The 23995-nt window shown below is 37.5% G+C and overlaps 1 protein-coding gene across 1 annotated transcript in view; it reads right to left on the bottom strand.

Moving 5' to 3' along the window:
* DACH2 (dachshund family transcription factor 2) overlaps positions 1-20760 on the bottom strand; it is a 164132-nt gene extending 143372 nt beyond the window's left edge. The window contains exon 1 of the mRNA XM_026061264.1: positions 20648-20760. The gene's annotated coding sequence lies outside the window, so the exon portion shown is untranslated. The remainder of the gene's footprint in view (positions 1-20647) is intronic.
* Between the last annotated feature and the right edge of the window lie 3235 nt (positions 20761-23995).

The raw sequence follows: 23995 nt of genomic DNA, 5'->3' as shown, positions 1-23995 counted from the left end.
AATATGCATCATTCATTATTATTCTCATATTTTTATTACACCATTCCTTAAAAAGTATACTCATCAAATCTAAAACTGCCAGCAGGCAACAATAGATCATGTTAAGGTTAGCTCCCTACCTGATATTTCATTGACCTGAATCTGCTGGATGTACTTACTACAGGATGTAAGTTAAGAACACAAGCAGGTTCAGTAACATTGTCCTAGACAGAAAATGGAAGCTGTTAGAAGAARAATTTAAATTGTGTTAGAAACCACGCAGATTAGAGATCTATTGAGAGATCTATAGAAATCTGCAGAGCTCAATTTGATGCTATTTAGGTATGTACAAACACATATACAAATCAATAGAAATCAATGCATATCCTCCTACTAATATAGATAGCAGTTTTTAAATTGTGCTTCTTATGTTTAAAAGCAGCAAATTTTACACAGCTGTATGAAACAATGGGTAAACACAGTTAAAAAAGAGAGCCAAAGACAGTAATTCATTCACAGGAGACATAAACAGTAGTAAACACCTTGGATTTGAAGAGTCTTGAGCTTTGCAAACTTTATCTGGGTTTCATCAGGAAAAAGCAAATTCTTAAATCTGGAAAAAAACCACACTATTAAAAGCATATATATGTTATTAAAATGGAATTCCATCCAACAACAATGCAAACTTCTATTTATTGCCAAGTGGGARAAGTGACCATCATCAATTTAAAAATCCTATTAAAAGTTAACAGGCAACAAAGGTTCAAAAGCGTTTCTGTATGTTCCTCAATGTAAGTCTGCAAAGTCCTGCATGCACATAACACGGTCTCCACACGTGCTCAACGGTTACGACTGTCCTTAGGTGGAAGTCGGAGGCGCGAGACCACGAGAGGCAGCAGCGGGTGTTCCCCAAGGAGAGAGCGCACAGGGGCAGCACCAGGTGATTTTTGCCTCCCCGGAAGGACAGCTGGGCATCAGAATAACCAAGTACCACTGTGACAGATAATCACAACGTGGAGCCAATACGCTACAAACTTAGCTCGGTACTAGCAGTGTTGTGTCTGAGTCAGGTATGCTGTAAAATTTCAATGATGCCTTTAAATTCTAATGGTTTCAAGCTGCTGTAAACTTCTGCAGCAATCAAAAATAATCTGTCATGGGACTAAGGGGTATGAACATCATGTCATAGCCACTCTGCTGTTAGATTTATTGGAGGGTAAAGCATGTCATTTATGCATCAACTCACAGGAGAAAAAAGCAATCCCTATGAAGTTAATCTAATAATAGACTGGAAAGCAATGATTACTGTTTCATGTGCAGTAGCTATTTGTAGCAGTGGTTGGCCTAATTCAGCAGGCCTTGCCTGTCAGAGCTCTGGGATTAGCAAGTGTTTAGATGAAAATCTATCGGGAAACATCAAGAAATGGTTTAATGAGGAACAAAAGTCTCATTGTTACATTTAATAGTTGCTGAAACTTTTCCATTTGCACTACTACATTTTTAAAAAGCTCACTGGAACTGACTTATCTGAAATACAATACAAATGTTGAGGGACTGTAATTTTAATTAATCTATGGTATTTCACTACAATTTCACCACAGAAGTCTGATCTCATTATCCTCACGCAGGCGGAGTGCTGTGAAAGTGAACACAAGACTTCTTAAAGGCAAGGCCTCACTGTACTACACACACACTCCATTAACAAAATGTTTCACACACACCGACTGCGCAACCGCCTCATTCTCCACGTGGTATAAACCAATCATGGGCAACGTTTTAGAGGAGGGAAAGCAGAAAATAAGACATCTGAAATTCAGAATACTAATGTACGGCAAAATGGCACAACTGGGGCTGGAAGCCAGAAGATCCTGAGTTAGTCTCCAGACCATTCTCATGCCAGCAGACATGCATCTCCCACTAAGGGGTGTCCTTACATATTTCTTAATTCTAARAACAATTTACACAAAAAAGCTCTCAAATCCCTGAATTAGGACCATGTTCCATGTTAAAGGACCCTGGGAAGATGTTGCCTTTCATCTTCCTTCATCCATTCAGAAAAGTTTACACTAACCTGGGGAAGACAGTCCTATTCCCCTTCGCTTATAGATATTATTTACTGCAGATCAGAAGGAATGACTGGAACTGACGAAAAAAATGCATTTTTATCAAAAGGAAAACACAGCAATTAATTTAATACATACATTACATAGCTAGCTCTCAAATAAAATTCTCAGCAAAGAATGAAAGAGAAATACAGAGAAAACACCACCATGTGTATGCTTTCACACACATCTAAGAGACAAACGGTAGCTGGAAGCAGAGGCAACAAATGGGAGCACCCAGCCATACCACCTCCTCCTTTCCACAGGCATGTAGCCATGGCCTCTCACTCTCCTAGGAAATACCGTAACCAGCAGAACCCTCTACAGGTTATGGTCTACACCTATGAAAGGTCTTGATTAAAACAGCTGCTACAGCCAGGTCATTCCCTTCTCACACGATGTTACATGAAAGAAGAGACAACCACGAACTAGCAAATCAGCCTCTGCCTCCAGTCCTCCTCCATCCATCGGGTTCCACGTCCGCTCTCTGTCCATTTCCAGCCACCAGCATCGGGCACTGCCGGCTACCAACCTACTTCTCTGTAAGGACAACCTTTACTGAAAACCTTCTAAGATTACAATGTGAACAGCTCCATACCATTCCTAGCAAATATTGTCATCTGAAGTACTTTTCCTGCCAAACTTAACTTGTCAGTATTACCTGAATTTTCCGTAACAAAAATAATGCTGCAAAATGTTCTTTTTAAACAGTTCTCGAATATCCTATTTAACTGCAAAAGCAATCCAGAAATTTAAATTTTTCAAAGGGTGATGAAAAGTAAATGTATAATCACAAATATTTACACCAGAAATCCAGTTTTACTAAGGCTTAAAAAAATTTATGCAGGGGAATGAGATCTATGTAATTGAGAAAATGTGATGGAGGACTAGCACGGATCTAAGTTCAACTCAAGCCATTTTTCTAAATGTGTAGAAACACTGATTAGTTTATCAACAGCAATATCTGATATGGTAGGAAGTCTGGACTAAAAGTGTCAATATCAATACCAGCCCACTGCATCCTATAATTTTAACTCAAAAATCTCCTGAGTCATATTTAAACCAAGATTAACTGAGACTTCGTACATCTTTCACTTCAGAAAAAGCTTCATTTTTAACCTAGTTTTAACATAAAAACTCCAAGTAAGTTATTTATATTTTATTTCAACTTCTTGTTGACTGAATCTTACTACAAAAACCACAGGTCAGAAGCCTGACACATTCAAATTATTCTAATTTTGATAAGTGATTTTACACACACAACAAGAATTTTTTTTTAATTTTATTTGGTTCCCAGGAAGACTGGAGATTTTTCATTATTTAGACTCATTTATAAATCCACTATGACCAGATAAAGTTGCAGAAAAAATTAAAGATGTGCCTGAAGCAACTTTTTCTTTTCTTATTCATATTTTGAAAGAGATGCATGTAGCACCTTAGCTGGTGTTTGTGAAAAATCATTCTGACAAGATATTTCATTGTCCTTCAGGTTGCAATTGAATGTTATTTCACAGATGTACAAAAGCAGAGGTTGTTGATGCTTAAGATACAAGCACGGGAGTTATATTGCTGACTGTCATTAGCAAAAATGCACATGTGACACCTGAGTGATAACATTAGATGTCACAGTTCACCAATCCTTTAAAAGACCAGTATAATCTTCCTGGACTAGTAAACAAGAAAACAGACAAAACTAACTCATTACCAAAAACAACTAGTAGCTCAATTAACACAGTGGCTAATCACTTCAGCATTTAAAAACATACAGGTAATAAAGATTTACTATCTAATAAACCACTTTGATCTTATTATTCTTAATTTTACTGTAGCAGCACAGAAGGTCTAGAGAGATGTTATACAAAAACGCATTTGAAACCATATTGCTCCATAGACCAGAATCTGAAAAACACTGAAATACCTGATGAACGGTAAAAAAAAGAAAAGAGGTAAAAAAGAACAGAAGGTAGCCAAAGAGATCAAAGGCAATAGATTGATAGTAGCATATCTTTTATAATGACAGCACAGACTATCCCATCTCTGTCTAGTCACAAGCCAAAATGCTCCCTTATCAAGCCATTAGATAGCAGGGGTTTTTTTGGTTATCAGTAGTTTGTATCAGAATTTTGCCCAGGGAAGAATTTTCAGTGCAGAAAGAGGACAGCCAAGGAAGGGCAGCCAACAACAGCTTCTCATATACAGTGAGTGCTATGAAACGAGGTGTAGCTGCACGAGACCACATGCAATCCGGGTTTCAGGGTTTCTGTCATCACTGGCAGACCAAAGAACTCTGAACGTGCTACAATAAGGCTATAACTACTCTGATATTTAGGGTCAAACATGAGGTCAGCCTAACCTGCTATCTGCCTATTATTTGTCAAATTCCTAAGCTTGATCCCTGGCAGGCATCCTTTGGATCCTGAGAGGTTTGTTGAACTTTCAGGGATAAGATTTATCTCTTTCATCCAAACCTTTCCTAATCCTCTTCTTTTTGCAGATGGTATAGCCACTGCAGGCATGAGCACAGGAAATCTACCAGAAAAAATCCTATGATTTATTGCTTCTGATTTCTATCTCTTTTGTATCACTCCTCCTCTTTATTGTCTGGAAATAAACACTAACTTGAAAGGAAAAGAAAAATGGGCACAGACCAGTTTCTAAGATGGCCCTGCTTTTCAAATAAGAAGCCCGTTGTGGAGGATTTTGGTGTGGGCCATGATGCTGAAATGGCTCAAGCTAATTGAGGGCAACCTCAAGGTCAACACAAATTGTGGTGTAGACATAAAAGTCAAGGGCAAAAAAATAAAGAGGAAAGGCAGAGTAATATGATGCAATGAAAAATGGAGATGAACAGCAACTCATCAGAGAAGGAAGGACGTGGTCATATCAATGGGCAAAGCAACTATTCTCAGGATATTTTCCTATGTAGAACATACAATGAAAACTTTCCATCAACCAATACAAAATCTCAAAAGGATTAGGCTTCACACTTAGCACACCTATAGGACTGATAAGCTACTACAAAGAAATATTAACCATAATGAGAAGTGATAACCTCATTCAGCAGTTTGTTCCAAAACAGGAAGGCCAACACAATTTCTGGTAAATTTCCATAATGTTCAATAGTTTTGAACAAGCAGATTCTGGTGACCAGCTTTCAGCAATCTAACCACCTGCAATCACAAAATAGCCTTCTAAAGCCTTATATAAAGTGAATCATCTCAGGAAAAAAAATTGAAATCAATATATCCATATGTCATAAAAAACTACATAGAAAAATTGTGTACTAGGAAATACCAAAGCCACTATCCAAATGGCAAAGCCCTCCAAATTGCCATTAAAGGATGGCATGGCTTTCTGGGTCAACTGAATTTGAATAATAGGGTGTTCTTAGCCCAAATAACCTATTGACTTCCATATATAACAAAATAGAGAGACTCTTTCAAGTGCTTCCTAGATTTAGCAGCTGTTGGTCTGACGCTGTCAGCAATGCATCCATCTTGATCACAGTATGATCCTTTCAACTTTTCTTTTTGAGGCCCTGCTTACTTCTTTCCACCCTTCAAGTCCTCTCATCTGCCCAAGATGTATGCCAACTCAAAGCACTGGCTGAATATTAGTTAAAACAATATACCTAGTTTCTCCTGAATCATGCCTCTTTGGTTAGTGTATGTTACATATACACCTATGTATCTTTGAATTTAAACATGTAGGAAAACCCCATTTATATACTTATAGGAGATACCTTCAGGCTTTATTTTTATTATAATTCTGATACACTCTGCTGCAGGAGCGCTCCCTGTAACTTCCCTTGCTCATCAGCAAGGGCGTTTTACTTTTTCTTCTCATTATTCTTTTTGATACTCTTTTGCTTGAAATGAAAGACTCCATATGTTTTGCTCTTCTTACACTGGAAAATATTAATGCTGTGTACCAGAGGGAACAGTCAAATGAGAGATTGCCATTTGGACAAAATTACAAAACTAACTAATGTCTAGAGTGTATCACCTGTATGAGTACTTTATGAAGATCATAGCTTTGTTTCTGCCAAAATTTAAGCCAATATTTTAATGTTGAAAACAATAGTCAAAGCTTTCCAAGGGAATATTTATTCTGTCAAATTCTTTCAAATTAACTGGTACTTAATGGCCCACAATTCATAGCAGATATGTTTCTACTTCTTAAAAATGGGACCCATCTGAACTATATCTGTTTTTAAAAGAAAGCTCAGACATATGCGCTTTTAGTCAATTTTAAATCATATTTAACTTTTCTCCTCATTCTAGTCTCATCTGAAAAACCRAAATGTTATTTTTAACTGTATAGGTCATAACACAGTTGGCAATTCCTTAAAAGAACAGTGGTTCTCAGATTTCACCAATAAAGCTTCAGAAGGTTGCATATCTGCAACAGCTTTAGTATGCTGGGTGATTCACATTCACTAAATGGATTAGCTGAAATAAGCATAATAAATGAAAGAGAATAAAATAAAAAACAATTTCACACTAAGTGAAGGCTTGACTTATAGGAAGTGGCAGCTCTGATGGCCCAAGGCATAGAATTAGTTTTGCCACTCGATAATTTGACTGATTCACTCGAGTGGCCAGAAGAGGACATTTTCTGCCTGATTTCAGTGTAATCAAGTCACCTGCTCTGCAACTGCCAGGGCCAAGTCAATCGCACTCTGCTGAGCACCCAGTGTGTGCAGTGAGTAACAAGAATAGTGTTTTCTGCATATGTGTGCAGAACTATTGAGCTGTTAATGATAGCAGGATTTAGCTGCATTTGTACATTAGTGTATTTTCATTTGAAATCATATATGTAATGCAAAAATCATCTATTCRGTTAACTCATTTATTACCTCAAAGTTTGGGGCTGCTGACAGGATGTTCTCTTACTTTGTTGCATATATTAGTGAACAGTATACATTACTTTTGCTTAGACAAAATAAGTGACAGATGCAAATACAGAAAAAAAGTAACACCAAGAGACTGGAAATATAAATGACATTTTATGCCTTAATTAGAAATGACTGTATGAAATTCTTTATAAACAATAAAAGCAAGAGTATGTTTCAAATTTATGTAACACCTTTTAAATGTAATTTTCTTCCTCATATAAATTGAATAAAAAGCTGTAATATACATGCAGAGATTAGGGAAGGCATATGAATGGAAAGCATGATATGGTGTCAGTTTTATTCCTGCTTTGCTGAACTGGGGTCAGATAGATAAATGCAATATACGTGCTTATCATTAAGCATATAACCAGTTCCACTGCTTATTATTTATAGCTAACCTTTCAAAGTAATGATTGTATACCGTGTGTCAAAAGAACAGAATTTCATGTTACTATTGGAAAGACTATTTTCTTCCCTTTATGCAAATATTAGATTGAGACTGCAGCAGTCAAAGGGATAATCCACTTAGAAATATTATTATTATTAAAGCACATCCAATCAATATGCAAATGTTACAAACAGTAATTAAGCACTTAACCATTTTTTACAATTGCCCAACACTAAAAACATAGATATAAGGTGTATCAAAATGATTTAGCATTTTTACAACCTATTTTCTACTTGACATATGTTACCGCATGATTCATTCACATTTTTCAGAATCAAAGTCCATGATCTGGCAAACCTAATATGTTAATAAAATGAAAAGGTGACCTTGCTTAATTTAATAAGTCTGTGTAGAAGTACTCTTTCAACATGTTAAAGAGTTACAAAAAGGTTATCACAGCTTGCTTTCATGGGAGAGTACTCCACCTTTCCCAGCTCATTTCTCAGGCTTTTATTGTAATTCATTAGATTACATAAAAACAATGTAGATCATTATTTTGTAATAAAGGCTTTCCTTTCCTAATAAAATGTCTGTCATTTACATTCAGGCACGTATTATATAGAATACGTCTCTTTCTGAAGCAAAGCTTTCCATATTTGAGTCACAGTAGGTTTGTAGCTCTAAGAATTATTTTTCTTTGCAAAATATTTTTAGGATGAATTCAGTCTCCAGCCTGAAGCCTCCAAAACTCTAGCCCGACATTCATCTTTAAAATAGGTAGAACATGATATTAGCAATGCAAGTTGCTACCAGTATGCCTCTCTCTGAAGAGGTCTCTCACTTCAGGAAAAGGATGGTGTACAATATTATACTCATTAAGTCAGCTTGTTTTTCTTTAATGTTGACTGTGATAAAAAAGTTTTCTACAATATGAATACATTTCCAGTGAAACCTTAACATGGTCCCAGTCACTTAATAAGACTGGCCAGACATTGAAATCTGTTTTATTATGTTAGCCTTGAAATAAAAATGTGTGCCCCCCAAAATGCTCTGTAAGAGATGTTGTGCTTTCATCATCAATCCTGAACTGTCACTAGTATTTGGCACCATGGGTTATTATTTGGGAGCGGCTGAAAGAGGAGCACCTTCTTCTCTTGCAGGAGGGAACGCCAACCACAGCTGCTGTGCCTTCCACAGAGCCAGGGTCTGCTCAGGGAAGAGCAGCCACGCCAAGGCACACAGCCTCCTTTTCCTGCGCTTGCTTTTCTCAACTTTCCGCACACTTAGACAAGTATGCCAGTCTCCTTCCCCAGCTTTCCAGTGCAGTTCTTCCTTATTTTGCATAGACAGACTCAAATCATCCCCATCTGCTCAAGCACAGCAGTTCTTGCCTTGTTTGAATATATTTACCCTCGTTTTCATCAGTCCAAGCTCTTTATTGTGCAAAGCCAAAACAAAGGTTAATCCAGAAGTCAGCAGTAGTAAACAAAAAGATTCTAATATTTATTATCACCTTAAGAAAAGCTGGAAATATACCCAAAGCATAAATTCTTTCCCTGGTCAGCGAGAAAAAATCAGAAGCCTATGACTGTGAAACTAAGGTCTGTGGTAAATTTTCTTCTGCAGGAACCATGTTTGTCTCATTTCTCTTTGAATACAGTTAAGGGTTTTAGCTACAAGTTACCATAATATAAATTATTGTACTCTCTTTCAATCCTTTTTGCCCAACAAGTAAAAAGCCATAGTAGGTTTATGCTTTCAGAACTTATTTTAAATGTCTCACAAGTATAAAGGCAAGCAGTTATCTCACTTTTAGCAACTACTATGAGGGAATCAAGTTTTCCTTCACAAAATTTGCCATCTTTCCAGTCTCAGGGAGATACTCCAGGCTAATATGAGAAAATAACAGATAATATTGATACTGGGAGTTAAACCTGGTTAAAACCAAATATTCTTGGATGCCAGAAAGCATCCCCATAGAATTTATAAACATATAGACATTATTTTCTAGCAGAATAGTTCTAAGACAATTTATTGTATTTTTACAGTGTAGACCCACATTTTATACACAGATTGTGAGATCAGTAGCAAGTTTTAGCAAACATAACCTCTGCACGTGAAATTAATAATAATTAATTAATATTGATTCGATTAATTCATTATTTAATTAATATTACTGTTTACTATAGTTGTGTCAAGAGGCAACTGACGATTACTTTTACCGAGTACAACTGAAATGAAAAGTGGCCATTGGTCAAGTCATTTCCTCAGCAGGCACTGCAACTTCCATTTTTATTACAATAAATAGACTTTGTGTATTGCACAGGAGATACTGGTTTCCCTTAAAGTTATAAAGATACAGCACTAGGCCAGGACATAGCTGACTTCAGCCTGTCAGCTGCTCTCCAGATTTCTGCCACAGGTCCCAGCCCTTTGGATGCCCAGTTGTTTGAAATCTCTGGAGTGTAAAGACAACCTGCCTACACCCTTTCAGTGTTCAGGGCTCTAAAACCACTCTCAGCACACAAGTTCTCTTGCCTCTCTGCATCAAAAGACAGAGAGCAGCTGCCTTTCTCCAGGAGAAACACTTCCAAGAGCAGGGAGAGCTAGAGCTCGTGTGTGGCAACTCCCTGCCCGCAGGCAGGCAGGGTCCCTACCTGTCGCCTGGGACACCCCCACYGTTCTGAGCTGCTCCATATGGCCAAAAAAGAGCAAATAACCACCATCTTTCAGGTGACTCCCTGATCAGCAACCACTTGGCTAAAAAACAACCCTCCCTGGGCCCAGTTTGTTACCTGTATACTCCCTCACAAACAGTTTTAAAGTGATTAAAGTTCACTTCTGCTGCTAATTAACAGCACTCTATTGCTCCCTTTCACAAATCCTGGAGCAGGCAGGACAGTAGGAGGCCAAAGACCACTACCACATTCAAAAAGGAGCACTGCTTTGCCATAGGCACTTCCTGAATTCACAATTTCGCCAAAGAATCCTTACACAACGTGTTCTCCAAAACATCACAGCCAGGGAGTAGCAAATACTTATGCATTTGTTTAAGCATACAGGTAATTCAGTCCAAATCAGATTACTCACATGCTTAATCTCAAAAACATACTTAAGCATTTTGCCTGTTTAGGACTCCAGAGGTCTGTATGACAAGGACTGAAGTGTAACAGCTATTACATTACATTGAAAGGACTTAATCCCTGACCAGAACTGTGACTATGGAAATATCTGGATTTAAGTATAGTACATGCTTACTTTTTAATCCAATGAGATTTATTCTCTATCTAATTCTTTGAACATTTTGCAACAGCGGTGTTACACCAACAATTTTGCCAAAACACAGCCTCAAGAAGCTTTCTTACAGGAACTCGTACTACTCAAATCTAATTTAGATATGAATGCTGCATTTTAGGAGAGTATTATTTGTGTAAATATATTGGGTTTTAGCACTGCAAATAGAGGATGGGTCAACATTTTTCTACAACCACAGATGTATTATCTAGCCAGTTACAGTTGTGTTTATTTAAATGCATCCTACAAATTCATTTTAGTTTCCACTGTCCTATAGACAGTTACCTCTCAAGTCATAGGAATAAAAATGCAAGTGTGTGCAGATATCTTGAGCTAAGTATGTCTTCTGAAATACTGCGAGATAAATCTAAAGCAAAGTAGAGATATCAGTGAGGATCTGTGCCACTTGCATCTATGTTGCACTCCATAATTTTCAGAGTTCTGTTTTTAAAACATAATATGCTTCTTCTACAGCAATGGAAAATCATGAATAAGCCTGATGTCACCAAAGGTAACAGTTCAGAATCTGAAGATGCTCGATTTGCCTACAAGAGGATTATCATCCTACAGTGCATTTGATGAGCCTCACAACCAGCTAAGTCAATAAGCTATTCCATGAGCATTGATGTGAAAATTCTTCAATGACAAGGTAACTTCAGTGAATCCAGAAAACAACTTCCCATACTGCAAGGCAGTGTACAGTATGCAGTCAGTCTGTGATTCTTACACCAACACTCTCAAGGAAATATATTTGCTGTGATATTGGTTAAAGTTTCTCCATAGAGAATATTTTTGAATGTAAGTATTTGTTCAACTTAGCCATATTGTAGAAGAAAATAAAACTTAACAACAACTATTTGACTACAATAGCATTATTTATTGCCAAAACAATTATCCAGACAACAGAGAGAGCTGAAGATCTCTTTCATACCTCCTGATATCACTTACAACTTCATTTCTTAATGATGACTTTAAAAAAAATAAAAAATTTCCAAACCACTCTGGTTTGCATAAGTAGGAAGCATGATTCTTGGACAAAAAAAAAATCTGTATTTGCTAAACAGAGAGTGGCACAGCCATTAAAGCACACAGATTTATTTCCAGAAGTGTAAGTGGGAATCTGCAAACCACAGGAAGTGAAAAACTGACATTTTGAGTTCCGTTAAGAGAAGAGAGTGTGGCTTGTACTCCCACTGTGCATCTCAGCGAAGAGCCCAGCTCTGCCTCCTTGATGAGCTCCCCATAGACACTTGGTGGCCACAATGGGGTCCTCCCCGCCCTGAAAGTGTCTCTTCTCCAGGCTGAACAAACCCTACTCCCTGACTACTCCCCAGAGGCAAGTGCTCCAGCAGCCCCTGGGGTGGCCTCCACAACTCACTCCACCTGATCAGCATCTTTCTCATGTGAGGGGGGCCATGCTGGATGCAGTAGTCCAGATGCAATCTAGCAAGTGCAGATGCTCAGCGGCACCCTAAAGCAACACCCTGAATCTCTCCCAACATCCCTAACCACCCCCCACAGAACTTTCTCTTCATCTCCATCTCTTCAGCTTGACAATAACCTTCCCAACCTCTGACATCCATCACAGCCTTTCAGCTCTTTGTATGCCCCCAGCATCCACCACCGCCATTCATCCTCATCTATTCTTCCGCTCTCAAGAGCTCCTCACATTTCTGCTTCTCTCTCTCATACCTGTCTGCTAGCTACGCAAGAGGTACACAAGCTACCTGGCCTTCAGATGCTGCAAAATTGAGTAGACAAGAGCTGAGCTTTTTCTTCTTTTTCTCTAATTTGGGTTTCTAACATTTTCTAACATTTCTAACTTTCTCAAGTTTACCCAACACGTTCAAAGGTGGCTAAAGATAGAAGAGACCGAGGCAGGTATTATGATCATTATAAATCTCCATGCCTTCAGACACCAGGCTAACAAAAAAGATGGCAGGAAAATATGTCACAAATCTTAGAAAGCAGACAGATGAAACCTTTCTGATTTTGTTATCTCTGCAATACTTAGGTCGACTTTTTCAAATGGTTCACTTCCATTTGCAAATCAAGCCAAACCGAGAGCAGACGTGGCCTCAGTATCAAGAGAATATAGTCTTAATTCTCTCAGTGTGACCACTTTGGCTGAACTTTGTCATCTCAAAAGATGCAGAAACTCAGCAGGATCAAATTGAAAAAAAATTGTGCAAATGCTTACAAAATACAATGAAGTAACAGAGTTTCACACTTCTCGGACAATAATTAGTAGCTGGGGCTATGTGTAAATTAAACTTACAACAAGGTTAACTATTTGGTAAATTCTCAACAGCTGTAAGTATGCATTTGTCAAAAGTGTAGTGTCCCACCAGGAGAAAGTAGACACTAAAAATTAATCTCTAAAGAAATATAATATAAAAAGAGAAAGAGAAGGAAAGAAAGGAACCAACTGACTCATAGTCATTAGGTATAGTTTTTCAGGTTATCAGAATCCTACTGAATGGCTGTATTTTAAAGAGTAATGATATGATCCTGCATTCCTCATCCACTCAAATTCACATTCCCTTCAGCACRGAAATTTGCAGGCATGAGATGCGGTGATACTCAATCATGCAGCATACATGGTCTTTAATTTTAAAATCCAGTTAAATAGATGTTCTAACATCATTTTTTATCTAAGAACATTTCATCATCAAATAAAAGAGTGAGCATGTAACTTATTTGTCAGCTTTACTGTGCAGTGGATAACTTTCCTATGTTACTCACATGAGTTTTCATTTCCCAAAGCTATATGCATTCATTATGACAGTAAAAATGAAGGGTTGCTAAAGAGATGTATGCATTTTTATTATTGTTTGAAAAAATAGATCTTTCTGCAGTCCTTTGAGCTTCTGAGTGTGTGATTTGTATAAAATATTTCTCATTTTGGGGACACACCAGATGGAATGCAGGGCACTGTGGGATATGCCATTTATCACAATGACAGTGCGTAGGTAGCACTGATCCTCTCACCACAGGGGGAAGCTAGAACTGCAAATGTGGAGCAGCATTAAAAACCCGACTAGTGGAGTTTGGCAACACTTGTACTACTCATTAACTTAATCATATTAATTTATTAGCCATATATATCAAAGTAATTCACTACTGAATTGTCACCAAGAACAATTTATAAACTGTTATCATTCCCCATAGGCAGAGAAGTGCTGCAGCATCCGTAATCAGTATGTTTGCCTTTGATTAAAAATAATAATTTCTACCAAGCCAGGTAATGCCAATAATGACAAAGTTGTACATATGTTTCTCATTAAAAAGGGAACTTTAAAATGACATCTATGACAACTGAAAAAAAAGGATAATCATAAACAGTGAAATGAGCCACAGAAATAGGATGTAAACATACGAAAATGCTCAGTTAAGTATGTTGAGAAAGAAAATGGTTCCTTACCCCTATGATCATCTGCTCCCTATGCTCTGAGGCTCCGTGACTCCTGACAGCAGCTGTCAGGCATGGCAGCCCTAAATCAAACACCCTAAGAGGTGAAATCAGTCAGTAGATGTTCTGTAAACTGACCTTGAGCATATGCTTCTTCTTCAAAAAGAACTTTTTCTCAGAATCAGAACATCCTGACTTTAAAATATGAAGATGCAAACCTTGAAAGCCGAGGTTATGACACTGCAGATCTCTGAGTCAATACTGCACGTGCAACGGGTTCCTTTCCTTCGCAAGCCAACCTCCTTCCATCTATACTGCACCTCTCAGTCAAGTATGCTCTTGCTTCTTCTTACTCCTCAGCTTTTCTAACCTGGAGCACACCTTACAGTTTCTCAGCTAGGAGAGACTAGGCTGTCACTGGCGAGTGGGTCTGGAGCAACATGTTTCAGATGGGAATAGGAGAAAATCTGTTGAGTCCATGACACCAAGGAGTTACTGTGGCAGCTCTGCGTACCAGCTGAGCCACACTGACTTTGTGCATGCATCAAAAAAAGGCAACTGGATACTAAAGACTTCGAAAGCCTCTAATCTTGTTCATTCTTCTAACAAGGATATACCAAATTAAATTGCTTAAAGACTGCAACCAATACTGTTTTATCCTCTCTGTTCTGTAGAAAGACTAAGCAACTACTTAATATCGCTGCTGAACTGAAGTAACACATGAAGTTACCTACTCCTGTATGCTACTCTATTTTCTAAGTCCCACAGTGATGTGACGTGTTATACCTATTAAAATATTTATTACACTAAAATATTAATTACATGAAACTATTCAGCTCACAGCAGCTTGTCTCACCTTCTAATAAGTCAAAACTATACTGAAAAATTATTCATATGTGTACAAACCGGTCAATATTTTAATCATTACATTCTTAAAAACCCTAGACAAATGGCTAATGAGAGAAATAGACTGTGTCTATCTTAACCGCTTGTTTATAAGTTAAAAATGAGCCCTTCAAAGAAGGTCAAACTAATCTGACTGATAATGAAAATACCAGTATATTTTACACATTTGGAAATGCAGGTGGGTTGCTTATGTCACCTGGGCCGACCAGTGTAAGTAAACAAAAAGAGACCTGATGATAGGTTTAAGCAGCAGGCTTAATCAGGATTTATTAGCCCTGGGGAGGGACACAGACATCCTACCTCCCCATCTGTCCGTACCAGACAGCCTGTGGCTACAGTACACAGCTAAAAGTGTTCCCACCACATGATTATTAACTCGGATGACCTCCCCCTTTGTCTAAAATCCGGAATTCTGAACCCTCTCATCTTCCCATCCAACAAACACCACCAGAGTGGAATATCAATTTCAACATGTCTCAGTTTTCCTTTTCCAACATACAAGCATGATAAACCTTCTCAGCAGACTCCTTTTAACTGTCTTTTATTCATGCACCCGCCTGAAGGCTGCACCCTCAACCTTTCCGGCTCCTATTCCCTCTGGCCTGCTCAGTCTCTATCTCCAGTGCCCTATCTCAGAGCATGGAAAGGGCTGATTTCAAAAAACTCTCCCTTTTCCTACTAAAAACACAGAAGACTTCAGCTCTAAAGCTCCGTTGCAATCTATTTGCTGACCGATACCACATATACCCTGCTGACATGTTCCACATTAGGCCTACAAGACTGCTCACAGCTCTGGTCAGTTAATCTCAGAAATATGAAAAAGCAATGTAAATGATTTTAACAGGATTGCCTCCATATTAGCACTAGCACACAGCTTACCTAGACTATCTAGTGCCCCATCAGATTCAGCAACAGGATTCCCAGTACATGCGCAGTCAGATCACCAGAGAGATACCCATTATTTGATTCAAAGAGTGTTTCCCACACCTCCGAATCTTTTGTCATTTCTTTTGTCACCATAGCAAAGATGGTTGTCAACGACAGACACAAAATATCCCAAATGAGGCCACTATCTGACACAGATTGTCTAAATCTTACTTGTATTAGCTTGGCAACTATGAATACTCTAATACTGAACTTTCCCTCGGAGAACAGTGATGACCTTGATATTTGCAGTTCAGTTCCCAAATATGATACCATTAGCTAACAGGGTGGGTTTTTTATCACTGCCAGCATAAATCTATTGGAGTTCTCCCACCACCTGAAAAAATGCCCCAGTAAGCAGGTTTGTGCACCATACCACAGTACAACAAACTTCTAGTGGCAGGATAATTTCTTCATAAGCCACCCTCTCCAGTAACTTGCTAAATGTTTCAAAACTGAACACAGTATGGAACAGCTCCAAAAAATGGCTTTAATGAAATAGGAGTAACCACTCCACAAATTGAATATAGAGAAATTGAAATGAAGACTTCATATTGTGGTTTTCTAACCTTTTAAGGGACAAGGTAAATTAAAGGTAGGAGGACTGAGGTTAGCATGGATAATCATCAAAAGATCCAGCTACTCTTTCAGCTTCATCTCCATATCAATAGTTTTCTGAATTATTGTTTTATATCACAGAATGGATTTCAGTTTCTCTCCACAAAGAAAACTATTGTTTCAGAGCTTAAAACTGACTAAAAATCTATTCCATAAATAAGCCCTGACTGTCTTGTTAAGATACACTGATGGCAAAGTCCTATACATTAATTGGAGATAAACCCCTTTTAGTTTTGTTAATGTCACTTCACCACATTGCAGTGTTTGAAGCACCGTGCCTTTGATGACCATCCCTCTCTGACAAGCTGGATTTTTCCTTTGCCCTCACAGCAGGCAAGGGCACCACACTGCTTTCCACATTTCCTACATGAATACTAGAAGAAAAGCAGTCTCCTCCCTTAATGCAAAATGGACAGTAGTTAAATACGAGATCTTGAAGGATGCAGTTTTGGCACTGTTACCAAGCTGTTTACAGAAACACTTCCCAGTGGCATGCATTCCAGGCACATAGCCTCATCTTTCTCAGTCACAGTAATTTTAACTACCCTGCTGGTCTCGGCTCATCATAATGCAAACATTCCCATTCCCCAAAGGTAGAAGGTACTTGCAAATATTTTAAAAGGTAGACACTTCACTTATAGCTCCTTCACAAATTACTTTTATATAAGAGTAGCTGTAGTCCAGTTTGTCAAGATGTAAAAAACCTATCCTCTGCACTGGGAAATGCAGTATGCCTAATTTAACTACCTGTTTATTATGTGAAAATGACCATGTAAACTGAGCCAACACAAACCAAATGGGCGAAGAAAATAACAGCACACTTCAAGGAGTGGAAACACAGATGGTTCACTCAAGTCTGCAGGAAGTTACTAATCATCACTTCGTAATAACCTCTACAGATGGACTGTGAGCTCTGCAGCTAGAACAGCGACTCCTTGAGACCTACCCATCTAACCAACAATAAGCTTGAGGGTAAACTCCTTCACTTTTACTTCACAGATCACCAAATAGGAAGTAAAACTGAAAAATGCGAAGGATGATGAATCATGCTGTAGTTGCTGATGTGGAATCTGTTGCCAAAGTGAGTTTATGTGAAGAAGAAAACAACAGGGATTGTAAGTCGGACACATTAGAAAATGCTGAAGTCACACAAGCTAGTGAGTCTGAAATTTTCACGATAAAGTATGCTGGCAGATTAACATAACCATCTCTATATCCGTCCTGCACGAAAAGGGACAAGATGAGGCACAGCCATTCTCAAGGAGAAGATCAGAAGACATCCCAAGGAGCAAATGACTCTGGCAAATTATAGTGCAGTACAACTGAAGAAGCCACCAAGATGCAAAGATTCCTCCTTGCCTCCACTTCACCACCAGTTCTACTGGAAAGAGTGGATGTATCTCTGGATCTCACCCTCCTGTGTTGCAAGCTCGCCCCAGTCTCTCTCACAGCCCTGTCCTGCTCCCCTGCTGCTGCTGCCTGAGATCCCATATGAGAGCACAGAGCACTCCAAGCAGAAAGCATTCACCAAGCTGGCGGGCCTGCTGAGCAGGAGGAAGCCCATGTCAGGAAACCATTTCTCTTAATATATAGATTCTGTGGGCAGTACTGTCTGAACCACAGCAAATTATTTGCAAGTTTGAGATCATAAATAACCAAATTAAAACTTAGCCAGAAGACAATGGGTTAACATCCTTGTAACTTTTATTCCAGCCTATTATCCTCCACACAGAAGTCTGGTAGGAAAATCTCTATTCTGTGAGAAGTGTTAAAATGTGTTTTGTTCTTAGTTCAGCCAAAAGGAAAGAATCCAATTGCAAAAGTGTTGAAGGCAACCAGAGTAAAGCAGTCAGTAATTAAGTGTAAATAGATATAAATAAAGCTAATGGAGGCTTCAAATCCCAGGTGTTCCATCAAGTTTACAACAGCTCAAATCCCCACTGAGTTTACAAGTGGCTCTTTTGGCACCTTTACTCACTCAGTGATTCCCCCATCTTTCTTTACCTTGTTCTTTCTTTATGAACAAGATAAAACTCAAAAAATTCAATAGCTCTGATTCTTGCGTGACAAAGATATACAGGCCATACAAGGGTAGCACCTGCACCCCAGGACCGGCAGCAGGGCTGTTTTATCCCCAGAAACTGGTGGGTAGTCCAAGTCACCAGCCGGGAGGAGCCACCGAGGAGAATGTCCTTGGCTCACTGTGACCACGCTACATTCACACATCAGATTACACCTGTGCTGGGATGCTCTGGAAACTTACTTTTTCTCCTGCCTACAAGCTATTTCCAAAACTCCTTTTCAGGGGCTTGGGGCACACTGTGCATGACTTTTGGCACTTGGTGACACAAAGGTTTTCATACACAGCCACAAGGTCAGAAAGGTTGGCAACCTTGTGCCTCCGCTGAAAGAGAAACCCCCTGGGTCCAACCTTCTTACACAAACCTCCACTAGTTAAATAAAGTGGCATGTATCCCAGTCATCCTTTCAGACTCTAAAGTTACAACAGTCCAGAAATTCAGTTTAAAAAATTCCCCCAATTTTTACTCAGTTTCAGTTGGCGTCTGAGATACATATTATGCATCTATTGTACTATTTTACAATGCATACCCAGCACACGGTGACCTAAAATATTTCTCTGTTTAAACCAACATGGTATTCTGCTTAATTTTAGGTCTTATTTGCAAACATAGGGTGGAAAAATATTATGGAATATTCTAAACTTCTGACAAGAAATTATTAATAAAAGGTGGCTCTTGTGCTTTCCTGTCTGTTGGTAATAACACAAACACCACTAAATACATGAAATTTTGGACCAAGAACATGATAAAACTACTAAAAAAACCCTCATTTATAAATTCTTCATAAGAGTAAATACATAGTTCTCGATCCTTGCTACATATATGAATATTATATGAAGTTGGACTAACTTGACTGTGCAGTCTAGGTCTAGCAAAATGCCTTCAAACTTTATTAACTACTTCAGTTAAGGTTACTGTTACTATTGTTTAAGAATGTTCATTCCAACTTCTACGCTGATAAAGGTTATTGTTTCACTGTGAAATCCTTATGACACTTAACGACACTTGGAGTTGTAGTAAGAGAAATTAAGGATCTCATCTTTCTTACATTTCTGAACACTGAGACCCAGTGAAGCACTGCCACAGTGCTACAAGCACAATGATCTGCAAGATCAAGACCTAAGTCACTATAATCCTGTCAATCACCTTTTTTAACTCTGCTTTTTCTGTAACATGCTCTATGACTTTATATTCTGCTCAACACTTTACTAAGTTTAGTTATTATGGCAATACAATATATTTAAACTGGATTTTGACAGTAACTAAAACTGCAAAGTCTGTTGGATATTTAAATAACTTGTTTTATGAATATATAGTCTGTTAATATAGCTGTAACCTTTTGATTTCATTACCAAAATAAACGTGTATGTCGTTAGCACACATCAATTAATAAAAAATTAAAACACTCATCAAAATAGCATAAGATTTAATTTAAATTCTATTAATAAATTAATGAATGGAAATAAAATATTACACATTATGTTTAGGGTTTGTTTAAAAATTCAGCTATTTCCATGCTATTTTTTAATATTATAATATTGAATGCAGATTATTAAAATAGAATCCACTGTGGCAACACAGACTTATCTGATTTTTGAATGTTTCTTCTATAATTTGTACAACCAGTTTTCTGCCTTCCCAGCATACATTAATGATGTTATAATACAATACGTATTACAATACGCTGTTCATATCCCATGAGAACTAAAATACACATGCATTTCAAAGGAAGAAATGCATGCTACAGGGCTCTCTGAGACAATAGTTCATTCTTTCAGTTTTTTTTCTTATACTAAAATAACACATTTAATGGAATTTCCTGTAAGGAAATTACAATTAATAAAGGACTAAATTACAAATCCATTAGATTTCAGTCACTGCAGCAACAAAACAGAGTTTTCATGAACACTCAAAAAATCCAATAACGTAACCTCTGGTAAAGCTTGAAAAAGCCCTGAAGGACAAGGCAGTTAGATCAATATTAGTTTATTTTAACTGCTGTGCAGTATGAAGAGATGAGGCTGATCATCTGATGGATTTTATTACCTGTCGGAGAGATAAGTCCTGGTGATAAGAGGCCTGGAACTCCATGGGGCAGAAGACGTGCATTTTCTTGTATCGCAACTCCTAGAGAACGCTTGGGGGGTCTTCCTGGTCGTGAGCTGATGAAATAAGAGGATAAATGAAAATGCATTTTCTTTTTGAAATATTTGCTTACTACATATGGTATTGATTTGTATAAAATATTTGAACCATCAATGATACACAAAACTGTATTAGAAATTCTTGCCTAGGAGAAAAGAAAAATATGTGGTTGATTAAACATATAAGAATTGCATGGGTCTCAAATGTTCTACCAACGAACTACTGAGCAGCACACAATAATGAGCTTAAAGTCACATAAGTGACAAAAAAGTTTAGATTTTTATCTGCATGCACCACTAGACCAAGAAAAAAAGAAATCCATATTTCTAGCCTTTTTGTACTRCTGCTTTGCTAATTAATTGCTGTTTCTTAATATTCTTGACTGTAAAATGGAGATCAAGAGGTTCACAAGCACTCAAAAATGCAACTGGATGCATTACTCAGCTCACAAACTGTAGTTTATAGGGACTGTGAATTAATGATGCAATGACTATAAGGACACCAGAGCTACTCAGACCAGGTCCGTCAGAATTTATTAGCTTAGACACAGTACTGGATGAGTATAGCACACTGCCCCTAGGAACTGCTATAAATCAGCTCAGGGCTCCCTGGGCTTCTCATCTCCGGCTGACCAGGCTGCCAGCGGGGGGAGGCCCACCTATATGCGTCTGTACAGTCCATGCACTATTTACGTTTTTCCATTCTCCAGGGTATCCGAGTTCCTAAACTGGATACGGGACAGTGGTCGCAGCAGTAACTGCTCCTACGTCTTGTACCTGGACCACATATGATTGAAAGTTGAGCTGTCTAAACAGGAGAAACTGAAAACTTTGAATGCAACACAATCTTTATGATACTAATCGCCACCTTCTGAATCATGGCAGGTAACAGCCTACTTCTGAAGATGCAATAGTAATTTAACACTCAAGTTTTTTCAAAACTGACTATTTGTCTTTACATGTTGACTAATGTTTTTAACCGCTACAGATTAACCTATCTAAATCTCACCATCCCTTGACCAGTTTATGAATTATGATTGCAAATTTTAATTCAAAGTGTTACAGGTTTCTATATTCATCTGTTACACTTATCTGTTGTTTCAGCTATCACATTTATCCCTTACTACAGTCTCTGTATATCAAATCATCCTATGTATCTGTCACCATAATACAGAGACTTACAGAACAAAAAAACATTCAGATCAACTCTCTTCCAAGCCAACTAATAAAAATACACTTCCCAATGTTCGGAAAAGTATTGCTGCACATTTTACTCTGTTGAATAATAGAGCTTTTGACAAAATACGGTGAAACACTGTATTAAATAACCAAGCTGCAACAATAAATGAGGTTTAAATAGACAGCATTTCCAAAAACGACTTCAAGTTCACAAAGAAATTTAAGTTAAACCTCACTCTATCAACTTACAGTGGCAAAGCCCTCCATCATTGTGAGGCAAACGCTGCGTTTAAATGAAGACAACTTCCAGCAACACTACRCAGAGGTACCATTAACCTGTTCATTTTTCATGCAGTGCGCTAGTATTATTTTGTCTTACTGTACATCAAAGTAAGTATCAAAGTAGCACAAAATCTTTTTCTTGGTTTATTATTTTATGTCTATAAAACTATTCCCTCCTCTTTTTAGCTTTGGGTTTGTCCATTTTGTATTTCATTTTATTTGGCACTTTTTCCATTTTTCTTTTTTATGTTTTAAGTTGTTTACCATACTATGATGGCTATGTAGTAAAGTCTACTACAAAAGCCCAGACTTACTGGGCTATAATAAAATAAACCTAAAATAAGAGTATAGGAGTTTCATAGGAAGTTAGATGCACATATGCATTCTCTATTAAAATTACCTCCCAATAAACTCTTTACAAAAACCATTCCATTTATTTCACAAGAATGTTGACTACCCGATAGTATTAGGCTTTGCATGTGGAGCTTTTAAATAAAAATCAATTGTTATTCTTTTGACTTACAGAAGTCTGTGCACACACAGTTAAAACTGCTTACTTGGCACTTATTGTCTTTGGCAAAAATTACAAAAGTAAAACAGCTAAAATTAGCAGGTTTATCCAGCAGCAGAGCTCAATCAACAGAACTACAAAACATTTCCTTCTCAATCTCAAACACTACAGACCTTTTACATAAAACTATACGTTAACATTAAGCTAAGAAAAATATTCTTAAATTAAACAGTTTTAAAAGATTTTATGGAGAGGCATTTTATTTATGATGTGGGTTTTCAGAGGAGGAGGAGGGAGGCAATGGAGTTTCGTTCCTGTTCTTGTCATCCTCTCCCCTCTAACAGGCATTAACTCTGAAAGGGGAAAATGAGCAACCAGGACAATATGATCTGAATGTTGATCTTTTGTTTATTTTGCTTGGAATTAACTTTGTCAGAGATTAAATTACATTTTAAGCAGTATGTTTGACAGTTAAAATTTATATAGTAAAATGTTGAGAAATTGTTCATTAGTGTCTGCTTCTTCCTTTATTTTCCACTCCTGGTGAGAGCTAATTTTATTATTTTTCCTCTCAAAGGTTTATATATTCCCTGGACTTCACAAGGATTTTTAATTTAAATCAGAAATATAGAATAAAGCTGGTTTTGTGATTTTGTTAAAATTACTGACCAGCTCCATCTTTTCTAACTACTTTATGCTCATTATAAACGTATTTTATAAAATATTTTATAGAACATACAAATTCATCAACACTTTGTAAAATACAATTAATCAGTGGAAACTTACAGCACGTCACAGTTGATGTATGATAATGTTGTACTTTTGTGCTTTTAAATACAAGAAATTTACTAGAATCAGAAGCRAATTTGCATATTAATCAAGACAAATAAACATGTGGTGATTTAACTAGGAAACTGTTATTTGGATGACAATTTAATCAGCACAGGTTGAAAGGTCCATCACTGCAGCATCCTGTTTCTGCTAAAATATTGATTGCATTACTGATTTCAGTAATGCTTTATTTTACAGGGCACAAATAACCATGTAATTACTCTTTAATTGAATGGTAATTGCTTGCTGGCAATTATTTGCTAAGTTTTGGAGTTTAATTACTAGGTTATTTGTGTTTTGTGAAATAAAATGTTATATATTAGTAGCCCAAAATATTTTCTGTATGAATGGTCTGTCAAAACTAGAAAAGTAAGTTATGATGGTATGGATTTGACAAATAACACTGCACTGTAACACTAAAACTATTATTAAAAGGATCAGATGAAT

The sequence above is a fragment of the Apteryx rowi genome, unplaced genomic scaffold, assembly GCF_003343035.1.
Source record: "Apteryx rowi isolate R43461 unplaced genomic scaffold, aptRow1 scaffold_179, whole genome shotgun sequence".
NCBI lineage: Eukaryota > Metazoa > Chordata > Aves > Apterygiformes > Apterygidae > Apteryx > Apteryx rowi.
The sequence above is the reverse complement of the archived record's forward strand: the minus strand, read 5'-3'. Positions and strand labels throughout refer to the sequence as shown.